This window comes from Vicugna pacos, chromosome 9 (genome assembly GCF_048564905.1).
Source record: "Vicugna pacos chromosome 9, VicPac4, whole genome shotgun sequence".
NCBI classification, from domain to species: Eukaryota; Metazoa; Chordata; class Mammalia; order Artiodactyla; family Camelidae; genus Vicugna; species Vicugna pacos.
The window spans coordinates 28,312,620-28,330,098 of NC_132995.1; positions in this window are offsets into that span (position 1 = coordinate 28,312,620).

Genomic DNA, 17,479 nt, shown 5'->3' on the forward strand with positions numbered 1-17,479 from the left:
CGCTCGCCTCCTGGCTCGGTGCTCCTTCGCCCCGAGTTCTCCATCCCCTGGATCCCGGGCTCGCGGGGGCGCGGAGAAGAGGACCAAGGAAAGGTTTGGGAACGTGATGGGTTTGGGGCTTTGAGGGGGGAGGGTCAGCTCTCCCACCACCCCGATCCTCCTCAGAGGGCCCTGATCCTTGAGCCTCTTGCTTGTTCCCTCGCTCCTTTTCTCTACCTCGGACATTCCCAGGACAATTAGGGCTGAAGTTTTCGGGAGAAGCGGCCCCGAGCCCGTGGGATAAGGGGGCGGCCCGGCTCCGCCCAGGACCCCTCTCGGACCTCCCCCCCGACTGCCCCGGTTGGCTGCAGGGCGCGTCACTCTGCGGGGAGGCGGTGGCGGCAGTGGCGCCGCCGAGGCCGGGGCGGGCGGAGAACGGGGACCGGCCTGGGATCCGAGTTCAGCTCCAGCCGGGGGGAGGGGAGGGGCCGCTGCTTACCCGGCATGCTGCAACCCTCCCCTGGCCTCGGGAGGCGCGGCCCTGCCCCGCGGGGCTCCCGGCAAGGCCAGTCCCCAGGACCCCTGGGCTCTCTGCCCTGGGGGAGGGGGTCGCACCCCTGGCTCCTGGAGAGGAGGTGGCAGCGCTGAGCCGGGAGTTGGGGGGGGGGTCCTCGTCCGCAGCTGTGTGGCTCCGCAGAAGCTCGCCTCCACCTCTCAGGCACTTGCCGAGCACGGCCCCCAAACTTTTCTCACCAGCTCCATCTCCCCTGGCTGGAATGCATCCTCCCCACCCGCGCCCCAGAGCCCAGAACGGGAGCAAGGGACCCGCACTCCCTCCGCTGGGCTCTGGCTCCTGCGAACCTGAGGCTCAGTCCTCGGCTCAGCCTAGCTCTTCCCCTCGCTCCTCGGGGTCTCCTCGCTCCAAGGTTCCCGAAGTCCTGCGCCCGAGGGACAAACTAAACTTCGGCTGAGTAATGGGGTGGGGGGTGCAGATACACAATCCCTGCCCTATCTTGCGATCGGGAAAGGAGAGGGCTCATAAGGACGCCCCAATTAGGGAGCGCCATGGAATCTAGAGAGCACCGTATCTGTTCGCTCGAAGTGGGCACCAATCTTCTGAATAGAGTTTCGGGTACTCCAGACCCGACTCCACTCCCCCAGTGACTCTTTCTTTTAGCGTCTTTGGTCTTTTTTTTTTCCAATCTAAATCTTTTGTGTGCGGGTGAATGTTTGTTTCCCTCCTGCCGACCTTTTTGTTTTTCCCTTGGTATAACTTCTCCCTGCTTTCTTTCTCCTTGTTCGCCCTTTCTTCACCTTTTCTCTTCTATTTTTCCTCTCTTCTGCCCTTGCTTGGTCCCTGACCACACACAAGAACACACACCCTCTTCGTCTCGCTCTCCTTTTCCTCCCCAGGTCCTGTTGGTTACAGTAGATTTTGATAAAAAGATAAACGAAGCTATCAGTGGGGTTGATGTTGAAGAATGAAGATAATAATGTTTCCATAGGTGGTGCTTCAGATGCCATTATTTCTCACTGAATATTTAAAGAGATCCCTCGGCAAAGATGGATCTGCGTGCTCCTGGGGTGCGAGCTGCTCGCTTCCCCCAGACCCCCCGGGAAAGTGTGCAGGAGCACATGTAAAACCAAGCCCCCGTACTCCGCAGACTGTGGTCCTCGCAAACACCCCAACTCGCACTCTGCCAGGTTGACGAACGCGTCCGTATGCGCTTGCACACTCGTTTCTTCGCTTATGTCCGCGTTTGGAGCCGCCCGCACCCGTCTCTAACAATCTTGGCTTCTTCAAAGTCTGGGCCTCCAGGGCACCGCGTGCTGCCGGGAACGGAGCCGAGCTGGCGATCCCGCAAACCCTTCTTCCCGGTACGCGCCGCGTGCGCCATGGGAAGCTCCCGGGAATAGCTTCGCACGTGTTCTTTACTTGTTCTATGTGTGATTAAGGTGGGGGGGGGTGGAAACCTCTCCCTCCCCCAAAACACCAAAGCAAACAACCAAACGAAATGCACAGCAAAAGCAGCTTCGCGATGTTTAATTAAAAATGGACGAGCAGAGACGAATTAATTGGGGGGAATCCAAACTTTAATAACTTTTTTCGTTCTTTTACGTCCTCGAAAGCGTACAGGCGGGCGTCTTGCTCCGTGCGCAGTGTCCCCCGCTAATTTCTTGTTTGTTTTCTTTCCTTCTGTGGCCCGGAGAGATGAGAGGGGAGGTGGAGGCGGGGGATGGGAGGAGGGGATGGTTGGAATGGCGGGGAGAGGAGAATTGGCCTTTATTGTTGACGGCAATACATCAATTACGGGCCATTGTCTCGGGCCCAAGTTCCGTGGTTCGCAGACGCGGGCGCCGCACTGTCAGGGCGCGCGGGTGAGGCTTCGTGTGCCGCGAGGCAAGAAATAATTAAATTAATAGAAACGGAGACAGAGTAGGGGTTGATTCCTACTTTTGAGCGGGTCGATAGAAGGCAGCGAGTGAGGTGCCACAGCTGGAGCCCATCGCCACGTCCTGCTCACCCAAAAGACCTGTGCGCTCTACGGGGGTCGCAAGTCCCAGCCTTGGGTGGGGCAGCTGCTGGGGAACTTGGGCAGACGGGGCTCGGACTTGCCGTTCCCACCGAGGGCCTGGCACTGAGGTGTTGATCCACTTTAAGGAATGGGGGTGGCCCGAAGTGTGGCAGCAGCTGCGAAAGGGTCGTGACCTCGTGGGCCGCCAAGAATCGCACCCGGAGGAGGCGCTTGGAGAGTTGTACAAACTCACATTTTGGGGGCTTGATGCCTGTGTTTCTACCAATACGTCCCCTCAGTTTCCCCAAGACCTACAGCGTCCTTGGTGGGTTTGGCGGGGCGGAAGGGTTGCGTCCCAGGGCCACAGACCACAACTGAGTTCCCCGCCAAGGGAGTTCCCAGCCTCTCCGCTTCATCCCCTGATGCTGGGAAGGAGAGAGGGTGTTGAGCCTCCTTTTCCCGAGGCCTGGTTCTGCCACCCGCAAAATATCTTATTCTGGCCCAGTCTGACCCCAGGTTTGGGATGGAGCCTGGAATGAGGCCTGGCCTGGACCCTCCTCTTTTCCACCAGCGCGGGTTTGACACTCTACCCTGGAACTGAAGGACGCCCCCGCGCGCCCCGCCAGCGCCCCTGCTTCCTCAGCCCATCGGCCCCAGGCCCCGCTGGCCCCCCGGGCCAAGGCTAGGAGGGTAGGAGAGAAGGTTTCGTTTTCTCTTGCCAAGCAGAAAGCGGCGAAAAGGCGGCAGCGGCGTCCCACGGACGGGAGTGGAGGCACATTGATGGTATCAACATTATTGATGGGGAAATATTAGGGGCTGGAGCCCGGAGATCAGGTTCCCAGTCCCTCCCCTACCCGGAGGTGGGAGGGACGGAGTGGGTGGTGGTAGTGGCCACCATGGTGGCGGTGAAGGCGGTGGTGATGTGAGTTGGGATGCGGGCGGCCGAGTGCACCCGCATTAACCACTTCTGGGGTTTATTTATATTTTTCTTGTCTGAAAATTGGGGTGGAGGGAGAGAGGGAGGAAGGATTGACTTGGCCAGCACCCTAGCCTTTAAGCTCTTTCCCAGGGTTAGGGCCAGAGTGGTGGGAGGAGGCGGGCAGGAAAAATGATAAAACGCAAAGATCAAGTTTGGAAAGCCCACCGTAGGCTCGGTTATTTTCCAAGCCCAGGTACTTCGCTTCCCCGAGAGTTTCAGAAACTGCTTCCTTATCCGAACTGCTGTCGCTCAAATCCTAACCGCTCCTCGGCCGCTGGAGAAGCTTCGAACCCGAGGCCTGGGGAAGAGGCTCTGGCGGGTACCCCCGGCCCTGCGGACTCTGTGCTGTCAGCGCCGCTACGCACGCTCGCTCCCCGGCAGCTAAGTCTCCGTGACCAAAAGGCGCACTTTCTGGGGGAACCCGCTGCCCGCAGCCAAGTGCTATCTCCAGACCGGCGCCGGGTGCAGCGCGGGGACCAGGCGCCCAGGCGCCGGCTCCGGCGGGAAATTCAGCGGTGGCTAGCGGAGGGCGGGCTTGGTCACCAGCCGCACGCACCCCAGCCAAGGGTCCCATACTGCCGGCAAACTTCGTCTTTCTTCTCTTTCAGGGCCATCTCCACGCCGGCATTTAGCAACTGACTTCGCTGGCTACCGCAAGTGCATGTGATTTGTACTTTCCATCCACACTGAGCATCTTGCACTTTAATTCGCTGCGCCCTGCATGCAACAGTGCCTCGCTAAGGGGTCTCAGGGTATAAAATTCCTCCCAAAGGAAATGTCTCGAAGTAGAGAAAGTGGAAAAGACTAATCGAATTTATAAAAAGAAAACCTTTGCTTCCCTTTGGTTAAAATCCCTTTGCGGTTTTCTGAGCTTGAAAAAAAAAGTCATCACGACGCAAAAGAGTGTAGTTAATTCCTGGAACCTATCAGTAGGATGTCCAGGAAGCCCAGCAGGGCTCACAGATTCTCATCTTCGAGCTGAGCTCAAGAAGTAGGACTTTGGGATCCAGTGACTAGTAATCAGTTCTTATATGTTATGTGTTGGGAATAGGCGTGGGGTCTGTGGAACCCTGGACTCTGTGTGCATTTGGGGGTGTGCCTGGGGCTGGGGTCTGCCGGGAAACTCATTTTCATTCATAAAAGAGATCCAGGCAAATGACTTCCCTATGGGACTCCTAGATGAACTAGTTTAGCAAATCTCTTGCAACAAATTAAAAAATATACACATATACTCTGCCTTTTTCTCCAGTAAAAGGTCCCTTTTTAAAGAACAAGATCAACAATTCCCAAAGGGAGGTGCATCTTGGTTTTATTAAAAAAAACTGCATACAGTGAGGCCCTGCCTGGGGGTGCCTTCTCTTCGGTCAGTGCTCACAGAGGAAGGCACCCTTTGGTTTCTGTTTGATCAATCAAATAGCCACATGGAGTTTCAGAGCCACTCTAGGGTCCTGCCCCTTCTCTGCCTGGCAACCTGTGAGCAAGGCCTGATTGTCACTCACATTATGGGTAATTTACCAATCCTACAAGTCTCAGCTGAGCTATGACTTTCTTAGGGAATATTTCTCTCTACTGAGAAAGTGCTTTCTCTGAGGAAGAGAGGTATTTCTTCTTGGGGCTACAGTGGGTCGGAGTTGTAGCTTTACCCGGTCCCCATGGCAAACTTCAATTCATCCATCCTGTGCATCCTTTCTAGATTCATATTGTAATGAATTAAAAAAAAAAAAGGCGGGAGATAACCTACCCCTCTCTTCTTCTTTCACCTTTTCCAACTCCAGGAAATTTTCTGAATCGTTGCGCTGTTAATTCTTTCTCCCAATGTTCACCCTCATCTCGCCAACCACGGTGACCACACCGTTCTTTCCAACTTAAATATCCAGTTTAACGTGGAGTTTTACATTTCAGAGACTAACATCTCCCAGTTCCAAACCTGCATCTCCCTGCTAACTTGTGCCTTCTCAAAACAGAAGCAATTATCTCTTAAGATACAATCCTGAAACCATCAACACCTACACATTAATGTCAGGAACTAGCACCAACTTTTTCTTCTTCTCCCTGTTTATAACTCTCATTCTGTCCCGGCCTCTTTTCTTCATACTGGGCCCCCTCAGCCTCCAGACTCTTTGACATATTTTATAGTAAAACCCAATCCCTGGAAACCTTGCTCAGAATCTTACTCAGGTTGTAATGGATGTAACTTTTGCTTAGAACTTGGCTCAGGACTTGCTGCGGCGTTTCCCAGGCCCTGAAAACGGGATGATGCTGGCAAGTCTCTCCTTCTCCAAACCAAACAAAAAGATTTCAGGAGCATGGGGATGGAAACATTTTCCAGGTTTGTTTTTATTTTCTCTTTCCCTCCTGGACCCCAGAGCACCTCTCGTTTGGGAGAATTATGCTGAGAAAACCAGCCTCTTAACTCAGCCCCCTGTGGCCCCCTGACAATCTCTCTTCTCCTGAACTCAGATATTTGCCATAGACAAGCTTTTTTCATCATCCTGCTTGGGTGTTGGAGTCAGGCTATTGGTGTTTCCATCCTGGCCCTGTCATTTGACAGTGTCCTGGAAACATAGTCCTAGGTACGCACCCATGTGGTGGGCAGCTTTGGTCAAATTAATTGCACTCCCCTGTTTCCTGCCCCATAAAATGTAGCTAATAGAGAGGAAACATAGAGCTTAAGAGCATCCTACAAGGACTCAGCTTTGCCTCCTCCTGGCAGTGTGACCTTCACATACCTCCAACAGTTTCTCATCTGTTAAATGGAGATAATAGTCCTGTTTTCCTGGAGCTTTTGAGGGTTAAAAGAGTTAATATGTATGAAGACTTTAGAATAGTGGCTGGTACAAAATTAGTACCACATAAGTGTTAACTATTATTGTTATTACCTCACAGCCTTGTTGTGGGGATCAAATGGACGATATAGTTAAAATATCATTCTCTCTTTATCTGTCCATCCATTGACTCATTTATTCATTCACTCTACAGAGTAACATGCAAGGTATGGGGGTACAGCTATGAAACAAACACCCTCATTCCTTTTCTTGCTTACGGACAATTAATCAAACTGATGATTTCCTGGGAGCGTGTTATGATCGCCTGGCTCAGTGTTGGGGCGGAGGGGAACAGAATAAGAGCAAAGGTAGAACCGTGCGTGATCTCAGGGAATTTCTATATTCGAACAGGAGCTCCCTGCTAATAAAGACAATTGAAACTAGAGCAGGTTGTGCATGAGCCCAAGCCCTATCGTGCATGTGGGTCCTTTGGGCCAGGGGCAGATCATCTTCTGGCTTCTAGAAGGTTCCTGAGCACTGGTGGACATGTAAGTGGCTTGCTGCTTAGATGCCAGCCAGTATGCACCTGGTTGTTTTATTTGGCTCACATGTTTGTCTTTTTGATTGTGCGGCCTCCTCTGAGTTGTGCAGAAAAACAGAACGATAAAACGGGTGCTGTTTTCCTTTGGGCCCTTTGAAAGGTATAAATCACTTACAGTGTTTACTCTGGCCTTCTGTTTCTGGCTTTTTGGCTTTCCATTTTCGTTGGATTATAAAAATTAATCATGCTCAACACCATAGAGCATTCTGTAGTCAGATCGAATGATTGTCATGGAAAACCCTCCTGTCATCTTGTCCTCGTCTCCCCAGGTGTGTGTCTGTTCTGGACACAGAGCCTCGGATGGCTGCTGCGTGGACCAACTTAGTTATTATAACCATGTTGTGACCAAATGTAATTTCACATTGACGGGCAGAATGCAAAGTCCTCTTGTGAACACCTCCCCCATACTCTGTGCTTTGAGATTAAAATACATTTTATGGTTAGAATCTGGAAAGAAAATGAAGGCGTCTGAGCAAAAATACCTGTTAGCAGTGGCGTTGTTGTGTAAACCGGGAGAGACAATAGCCCGTGTGCACCAGTTTCGATGGAGTAACGGCTTCCTTGGGAAGCATCTGACAGCAAATGGAGTTTAAGACAGTCGCAGATGTCAGCGAGTGGGGAATGAGGTTTCTTCTCCCGCTCCCAGTATGGAGGGAGCAGACTCGATTTAATCTGTCACTTGATGTCCTTCTCCTCAAAAATGGTGCCCGGGGGGCCTCAGGGGCTTTATTTAGAGGCTCTCAGGAGCTTGGCAGTATGTAAATTATGCCTGAGTGTCCTTCATAGTTCCCGGTGGTCACAATCAGAGGGATTTAAACATGATTTAGGCTTTCGGATGATTTGTGGGAGCATCGGAGCCAGCCGGCACCGCAGCGATGGCCCAGGCGGGGTCTCTCACTGTTGCATGAAACAGGTCTCCATGGCTTGGTTGTTCTGTCCTTTCTCCTCCTGGCCTCAGAGTTGATTGATGAGTAGCCACCCCCTCCACTCACACCACCCTCGGTGTTGGTGGGTGGCCTCCCAAATATCTTTCCTATATCAGGGAGCTCTGAGATTTTTTCAAAATGGAAGGTTTTACAACTTTAAAAAAATAGCATTCAATCTATAGTGTCTGCAAAACCTCCCATTCATTCATTCATCCATTTGACCAACTTTAATTGAGCACCTACTATCTGCTCAGTATTTTAGGCATGGAGGATATAATCATGAACAAGACAGATAATGTCTCTGGTCTTCTAGAGCCAATATTCTAATGAAGGGGATAGATGTAAAGAAATTTCTGTAGATTCAGAGAAAGGTAAGAACTTTAGAGTGCATGAAACTATACAGTGATGGAGAGTGACTTGCGTGGAGCCACAAGGAGAATGATTGGGGAGGTCGGGGAAGGCCTCTGAGAAAGTGACATTGGTGTGGAGATGTGAGTGATGAGAAGGTGTCAGCGATTTCAGGATACGAGCCTTCTGGGCCAAGGAAAGAGCAAGTGCAAAGATGCTAGGCAGGCAATGGGCTTGGAAAATTTGGCACCTTTCTCCTCTTTTCTTCTCTTCCTCCTCGTTATACTTTCAGGCAGATTAGGGAAATTTAATGATCTTTTTTAAGGTTTTTGTTTTTCCAGCTGAGTGGATGAAACAAATTATGGTATATCCATGCAATGGAATATTACTCAGCCACAAAAAGGAATACACTGTTAATACTTACGTTGATGTGAATGAATCTCAAAAGTATTACACTGAGTGAAAGAAGCCAGAACAAAAAAAGTACATATTGGATCACTTCATTTATAGAACATTTTAGAAAATGCAAACCAATTTATAGTGACAGAAAAAAAATTAGTGATTTCATTGTTACTTGGGGATGGAGGGGGAGGAAGGAGAGATTGTTAAGGGGCACAAGGAAACTTTTGGGGCTAACTGAAATGTCTGCCCTCTTGATTACAGTTTCACAGTTATATACATATTTTGAAACTGATCAAATTGTATACTTTACATATGTGTGCTTCAGTATACTTAAATCATAGGTCAGTAAAATTGAAAAATTAGGCTTTTCATTTCAAACAATGTTAGAAATGGATGTTCTAGACAAGGAATTTAAAGAGAAGATGGTAATTACCACTGTCATAATTAAACACTTGAACCCTAAAAGTCCTGGGGGCTTGGTCACATTTAATCTTGAAACAAGTATTAGCTTGGGTGGGGATGGCACTGGGATTGGCGCTTACCTTGATCCTGGGAAAAGCATGAAGATTGCCTTGTGGTTTTCCAAGCAAACAAAAAGTCAACTCCGAAGTCAGGAGGAGAAGGGACAGTCTTGGAGTTAGAGGACTTATGGGTGATGAGAGAGAAGGTCACAGTCCCCAGTGGCAGGTATCTCCAGGTGGAGTTCAGAGTCTGAGGCTGCACTAACCCTATTCAAACTGACTTATGGGTTATTGATTGGATGATTATTTTGGAATGCCATAGACCATGGCTTGGTCATGAAGGACAATTTTTGGTGAAGGACCAGCTTTTTTTTTTTTTTCCTCCAATATATCATGGACCAATGTTTTTGTTAAAATACAATAAAATATATTACTAGGAAAAATGGAATAGAAAACAGAGTTACACAAAATATAAGCCCAAAACTGTATTATAGGCATACCTCAGAGATAATTGTGGGTTTGGTTCCAGACCACTGCAATAAAGCAGATATCGCAATAAAGTGAGTCACACAAATGTTTTGGTTTCCCAGTGCATATAAAAGTTATGTTTACACTATGCTGCAATCTACAAAGTGTGCAATAGTATTATGTCTAAAAAAAGTACCTACCTTAATTAAAAAGACTATTGCTAAATATGCTAACCATCATCTGAGCCTTTGGTAAGTTATAGTCATAACATCAAAGATCACTGATCAAGGATCACCGTCACAAATGAAAATGAAAAAAGCCTGAAAAATTGCGAAAATTACCAAAATGTGACACACAGACACGAAGTGAGCAAATGCTGTTGGAAGCTTGATGCCAATGGACTTAAACGAGATGCGGCGTTGCCACAATTTGTAAAAAGTGAAGTAGCTGCAAAGCGCCATCAAACAAGATATGCCCGGTATGGATTCAGCAAACGTAAAATTATTCTGGCAAACTGTCAAAGTAGCTTCTAAATGCTTACTTTCGATTTCTCTGGTTATGGTGTGGCAGACTGACAACAGGCTGGACCAGACACTGGTCTGCAGACCACAGATTGAGTAAGTTGCCCTGGAGTAGTCCAGAACCTCACACCCAGGGTGGTCACAAGGAGGGTGGTGGTGTGTGAGCTATGGGTCCCCCTTAGTGCACAGGGAAGCTGGATGGGGCTTGTGGCATACAGAGTCCCCCCCCCCCGCACCCCCCATGGCCAGTTGCCTCTGGTTGCAAGGAGTTTCTTCCCTTTATCATCCTGAGCCACAGAGATGTTCCAGCTGACTTTGTGGAGACAGTTAGGAAGCACCCTAGAACACTGGTTCTCACACTTCAGTGAGCAAAATAATTGGGGGGGGCTTGCTAAAAATGCATATTTCTGAACCCCAGCTCCAAAGATGCTAATTCAGTATCTGAGGAATGAGGGCCAGGGATCTGCATTTTCATCAGTGCCCTGGGTACAGGGTAGTGGACTCACATGCATGTGTTCCCAGGAGCTCATTTTGAGAAGCACTCACTCAGACATAGCGGAGGTGGGTCAGTGGTGGGGATTTCTCCATCAGTATGTGCTTCCTCCTCTCCACAAGCTACGTTTAAGACCAGAAATTATAGTTCCCTGTGCTATACAGTATAAACTTGTTGTTTATCTATTTTATATATAGTAGTTAGTATCTGGAAACCTCAAAATCCCAATTTATCTCTTCCCACCCACTTCTCCCCCTGGTAACCATAAGTTTGTTTTCTATGTCTGTGAGTCTGTTTCTGTTTTGTAAATAAGTTCATTTGTGTCTTTTTTTTTTTTTTAGATTCCACATATAAGCAATATCATACGGTATTTTTCTTTCTCTTTCTGGCTTACTTCACTTAGAATGATGATCTCCAGGTCTATCCATGTTGGCACAGGGAACTATATTCAATATCCTGTAGTAACCAATAATGAAAAAGAATATGAAAATGAATGTATGTATGTATCTGTGTGACTAAAACATGATACTATATACCAGAAAGATAAATAAATTAATTAAGAAAATTAAATACTTTAAAACCAATAATAAAGACCACAATTTTACAAGAAAGACTACCAATCTGGTGATCATTTTTATAAAATATAAGCTATTTTTAAAGTTAAGCATTAAAACCATCAAAAAGAATTATTTCTACAAAAGCAAGATGTCTGTTGATTTTATAACAATTAGATCCAAGTGACTGAAATTTCTTATATTATCATTAAACATTTGAATTTTTAATCATTTTATGATGAATCATTTACCTGTGTTAAGTTATGTGAAATTATTGTTTTCCTCTAGTATTGTTAGTATTGAGAACTGATTAACTTTTTTTCTTTTTTTTTGCTTTGAGGAAGGGGGAGATTTTCAAATTTGTATAAAATGCCATATGGGCTTGCTGGTAGCCCTAGTTTGGGTGGTGTACTTAATAAGGAATAAAATGATCTATGACCCCCCCCCCCAAAAAGTCCAAAAATTAAACCGAGAGATGCTTCCATCAGGGTTTTTAGTGTCAGCAAGAGACACCGGTTCATTTCGACATAGAAATAATCTCCTAAGGGACTTAGGCAGCTCACAGACTCTTTAGGGGGGCAAGAGAGTTAGGCTCAGCCTGTCTAGATCTCATCTCCAGAAAATCTCCATCATCACCACTGGAAACAGTCCCACTGCTTAGCCCGCAGAAGCTGGATGCCGCCCCCACTCCCCGGGCGTCTTCAGCAGACTGGGTTCTTTACTGGGCCTTGGTTCCCGAGTCAAAGTCCTCTCAGGGCCATTGGTGGCTGCTTTTAGCTGCAAGGAAGGCTGAGGGAATGGATGTCTGGCATTTTTAGCGTCTATCTCAGGGGCAGTCTAAGGCTCTTGTAGTAGGGCGTTCCCTGAGGACACGAGAATGTCAGGTGTCCCTAAGACCCACAGACTCATGCCCCAGCTGAGACTTTCACTGCTGTCTTATTTTCCCGAGCATCACAGAAGGCCCACAGAACACTGTCCAAGGTGCCAGGGAGCCTACCTGCAGTCCTGTAGGCAGCAAGGGCTCCAACCTCTTTGTTTGAATCGGGCTCTACCTCCTTTGTACTCTGAGCAGCTCATCCTGATGTGTTGGAGAACCCCTCAGAGGATTCATCAGATGTCGTCAGCCCTCAGCAGCCCCCTGGGATGTTCTCAGAAAAACAGGGAGGGAGAAGGGAGCTGTTATTTGCTGCTTACATGCCAGGACTCAGGCTGGGGCTGAGTACAGTGCACACGTTAGCCCGCTGGATGCCCCCAGGAACTCTCTGAAGTTATTTTTCATTTTCCCATTTTACAGATGAGAAAACTGAGGCTCTCGAGTAATTTCTCTGGCACCACATAGCTTTGGAGCTGCTGGATGCCTAAAACCAGGTCTCATGACATCTTTATGAGAAAACGAAACTACACTAAATAGAGCTAAATGACAACAAAAACGATTTCAAGTTTTAGGAAACCCAAATGAGAAAAGGACTTGGGCTGGGATTTTGGAGTTCACAGAGTGGACATAATCTGGACCTCCATCTCGAGTTAAAAGGATCGGAAGATACAGCTTGAAGGTTCAGGCTGATTAAAATCTCAGGTGCTGTGATTGCTTTGTATTTTTTTAATGGGTGTTCTTTAAACACCTTTGATTTGGAACTGATGAACTGGTGAAGTGCTTTGAGCAAAGCCAATCCACCCCAGTGAGTTAAACTGTCTCTGGTTCTAGATGAGTTCATAGCTGAAGCTGGGGGTCAGTCTCTGTGACCTCCCAGCCCCCAGTCCTGCCTTCTTATGACTCAGTGGCAGAAACTTCTGTTTCCTCTTTTTTGCCCTCATGATTGTAACTGAAAAGTTGTATGGGTGCAGTAGAAGCAGCCAGGATTTGGGAAAAGGATGTCTGAGTTCTTAGACGTGCTCTGGTTATTATCAGCAGGATTTGCCCCAAGTCTGTTGGAGCTTCATTTCCCTGCTGTGTGACCTGAAGGACGTCCTCTGTAGTCACCTGCCTGGGGTGGGGGGTGGTGAGGGGCTTCCGGACTATGGGCTACACTAGGGCAGGACACCTGGCAAGCATTCAATTCATATTGTTAAATGTATGAATCTAGCGAGAGAAAGCTGTTGCAGTGCGTCTGTGCACACTTGGAAATGCTGACAGATGCTCGCAGCCTTGTACTGTTTTGATAAAGCAGTGTCTCAACTTTAGTGCATTCAGAAGTCACCTGGGGATCTTGTTAGAATGCACATTCTGCATTGGAAGGTCAGGGCTGGGGCCTGAGATTCTGAATTTCTAACGAGCTCCTGGGTGACGCAGATGCCGTAGGTCCAACTCTTGGGGTAGTACGGCATAAGTAAGTGGCCAGCAAATGCACAAGTCATGTGAGGTGGGGGTCGGGTGGGTAAGGGGTTCCCTGGGCCAGTGATCTTCCAGTAGGAGCCTGGCTCAGTTCTCTAGCTCATCCTGGTTCCAGAAAGATCCCCAGTTCGATGCCACATCCGTGAAGAGGCTGAAAACACATGCTCTTTCTCCTTGTGCAGCAGGGAATGCATCCTGGCCACAGTATCCCACATTGGCCATATTTGGCGAAAGGGATGCCTCTGGCTGCCCGTTGCTCTGAGTCACCCGTGCATGGCACTGGGATTAATAACCACTAATACTTGTCAGGCGTGGTGTGTGCTGAGCTCTCGGCACAAGCTTGGCACGTGAGAGGCCTTCCAGAAAAGGGAGCTGATGAAGGTTGTGTCGTGAACTCCTTCCCATTTCTTTTAGTTCGCTTGGCAACTCGATGACATGGGTGTTAATTCAGCAGTTCTGGAATGTCGCTCTCTAAATGCTGGACATACAGGGCTCATTCCCACCTCTGTAGCTTTGCTTGGAGCAGTGTTTTCCCCTTGGGGTAGTTTCTGCCCCTGGGGACATTTGGCAGACATTTTTGGTTGCTATGCCTTGGGGTGGGAGGCAGGGAGGGTGCTACTGTCATGTAGTGAGTAGAGACAACAGATGCCACTAAACATCCTACAATGCATAGGACAGCCCCCCACAACTAATAGTCATATGGGGCTTACGATGGCATGGTGCTCGGGCTGAGAAGTTCTGGATTAGATAGATTTTCCTCTAGGAAATACTTTCTTCAGTGTGACCCATGAATGTTCTACAGGTCTCTAAGCTGACTTTGGAGTGGGATGATCTCATTATGCTATGTTCCTAACTTTTAAGGCCTATAACCTCTTCATGCTATGGGTTCAAACTGAGGCCAGTGAGACCTTCCTTGCCATTCACACACCCTACCTGCTGCCCTTTACAGTGAGGATGTGTGGATGCAGTGATTTTGGTTTCCCATTCAATATGTATAGGGAGGAAGGGAGAAAAGGGCCCCAGTGGGCGTGTGCCTGTGTTGTCTATTTCAGAACTAGGTCCTGGCACTCTTGGCTGCTCCCCACCTCGCTCTGACCAAGCCCAGCAAGGGATATCTGCCCCGGGGTGAGGAGGCAGAACCCTTGACTCACCTTGGCTGCAATACCCAGACTCTTTTTTTTCTTAAAGAAAGAAGAGTGGGAAAAAAGGCATGTTAGGCAATGACTCTGGCAGCATAATGCTTTTTCCTCTCCAAGAACTGAGGAAGGCCTGATGAGGTGTGGCCTCCCTGGAGTCATTTAATTTGGAATGCCTCTCAACAGCACATGGGTCTCTGCAACACCTCCCCGGGAGCCAGGAGCCGCCACCAACCCTCCACCAGCATTCCCTGGGAGATCTGCTCCCTCAACACGACCCACAGGAATAAAATGGGGTAGGGGAGGTCTTTAGAGGTGGCCCAGCCAGTGGCCACGAGCCTGGAAAAGGCTGAGGAGCAACACGAGAAAATGTCCATTGGAAAGATGAACGGGTGGCACAATGCCTCCTGGAAATGCTTTCTTCGCGGTGAGCTTGTGGGGGTATGTTTATCAGAGAAGAATATATAGGCGGGTGATGGGACCAGCCTCCATCCTGTCTCAGGGGCTTTTCACTGCTAGTGATAGATGCCATTCATGTCCCGCCTGAGAAATGGCTATGCTTCAGGCACCTCTGTCAACTCATCTTATTGATCGGCTGGGCTGTTGCCTCCTTGGAACGAGGGAAGAGAAGAAAAAAGTCAGGAGCTGCAGTCCCCAGCCCCACCCAACCCCCTGCCTTGGGTGTCCGTGTACCTAATGGTTCCCTTCGGATCACCGTTCTGTGCCCCAACAGGGACCCGCCGGCCTGCCTACACAATGACCTTTCAGAAAGATGCATGCCTCTTTGGATTTTTTTCCCTCATTGAAGTGGTATGGCTGTGATTCATTTTTCCACCACTGACACATTGGACCTCTGTTAAATAGGATTGAAAGCAATTAATCTGAGGCAGAATGCCAGAGAATCCCATTCATAAATAATGCTTCTTCTTAGCACCCCCAGCACTGGTGTGCCAGGGGAGATTTACAAGCCCAGAGCCTGCAGCCCAAACTCACAGAAAAGAGTGTGTCCCCAAACCTCTGCCTTTGCACGTGAGATTAAATGGCCATGATCAATGTATCGCCATCAGCGCCAAGGGGCCATTTTTAGGGCACGGACATAAGAGTTTGTAATGGAGAGGAGATGGGATCCAGCACAAGCCCTGACCAGGGCATATAACCCATCTTCCAAATAAAAACCACAAAAGTTTTAGCAGAAGTTCTCTTCTGTGGCTGCTACAGCTGCAGAGGAAGGTCTGTGGAGAAGAAGCCAGGCTGAAACTCGAGTCCAAATGTATGAGTGTGAATGTGGGAAGAGGGGTGTCCAGGGGGCTAAGTGGTTAAGGGCGTGGCCAAATCCAGCGGTGAATTCTGTCTCCATCACTTGTTAGCTCTGTGACCTTGGGCAAATCACCCAAGTTCTCTAAGCATCTGCTTATTACTCACAATAATAGTAGCTGTGCTCCTAAGGTTGTTGCAAGGGCTAAAGGAAGTAGTGTTCAGGAAACGTGTAGCCGTCCCCGGGGTTTAATAATAGCTCAATAAATGTTAGGAAGACGGCAAAGATGCTGTTGATGACGATGTTGTTGATGGCACTGGTGTCTGGAATGCACCAAATGACAAGGTTCAGCCACATGCCTGTCACATCTGACCTGTCAAGTAAAAAGCAGGTTCAACCACTTCAAAGTGTGCGTGGTGATAAAGAGGCCAGTGGTTACGGAACATGTCCCTGGGACAGCTGTCTGGACTCCGGAGCTGATCTTGGACCTCTGCCTTCGAGCCCTTGTCCCTCCACCACTAGGTCTTCTGAACGCTGCCCTTCGGCTGAGTCCCCCCAGCCTGTGAAGTGATATTCACGTTAGGGCTAGCATCCCACGGCGAAGAAGGAGAATCTGTTGCCAGAATCATCACTCAATGTTCTTGTTTGTTTGGTGTGGCTCTTGGATGATCTGTGCCTGCCTTCTGTTGTGTTCACCAAACGTTGTCAGTTCATGGTGAAGATGGCAAACAGCAGACCTGAAGCAGCCAGCATCTGGCTATGGAGGGAAAAGTTGCCAATTCGGCAACTGGGATTCTGTGTACCCTTTCTGGTCAATTGAAACCCTGTATTTAACTCAGATCATCCCTTCATGGGTCTGTAAGAATCTCAATAGCTGACGTGTCCTGAACCAGGCATTCAGTGTGATGCTTTACAAGTGCAATTTCAGTTAAGCTTCACAATAGCCTTACAAAGGAGGCCCTTTTTATCTGGCAGCCTTCTTGGCTGCAAGCAACCCAGGCTGATTCACTGTTCCAGGAGGGGGTTTATTGGAAGGATATTGGCGGCTACCAGTATAAGCGATAATCATTGCACCTTGAGGTATTTGGCCTCATGGTAATTGTCAGAGGCTGGAACTCAAGGCTATGGAAAGGGCAGGGACCCAGTGAACCCCAGAGGGCCAGGCGGCAGGAGAAAGCTGTTCTGTGTGTCACCTGTGCTGCTCCAATCACCATTAACTTCCAATCCTCTCTCCGCCCTGGACATTCAATCTGGATTTGCCGAGTTTTTGCATCAAGACCTGCCATGTGGCTGGACCAGGGCAGGAAAAAGAAGATCTTGCCTGCTAAGCATGAGTAATACTAGGGAGGCTCTCTCTTTCACGAACACTACACACCACTGGGGGATTCCCCCAAAGGAGGTGAATGTCAGGGTTTCCAGCCAGCCCACATTGGCAGATAACCCCCACAGTAACATCAGGGGCCTCGTTGTACAGATGAATATAACTGATGCTCAGAAGCCCTGGGTAGATTGCCCAATTTCACACAGGCATCAAGGGGCAGAGCTGGGATTTGCACTCTGAATTCTCAGAGTCCAGACATTAAGCTCTTCACCGCTAAGCGGCTCTGTGTTTCATTAGGGACCACACCCGTTAGGATGAGCTCAGCTGATGGTAACACGATATTCGTCTCAGACTGACCTAACAGTAAGGACATTTCTTAGCCTCCATATCCAGCACTGGTTAATCCTGCACCTCAGCCATGA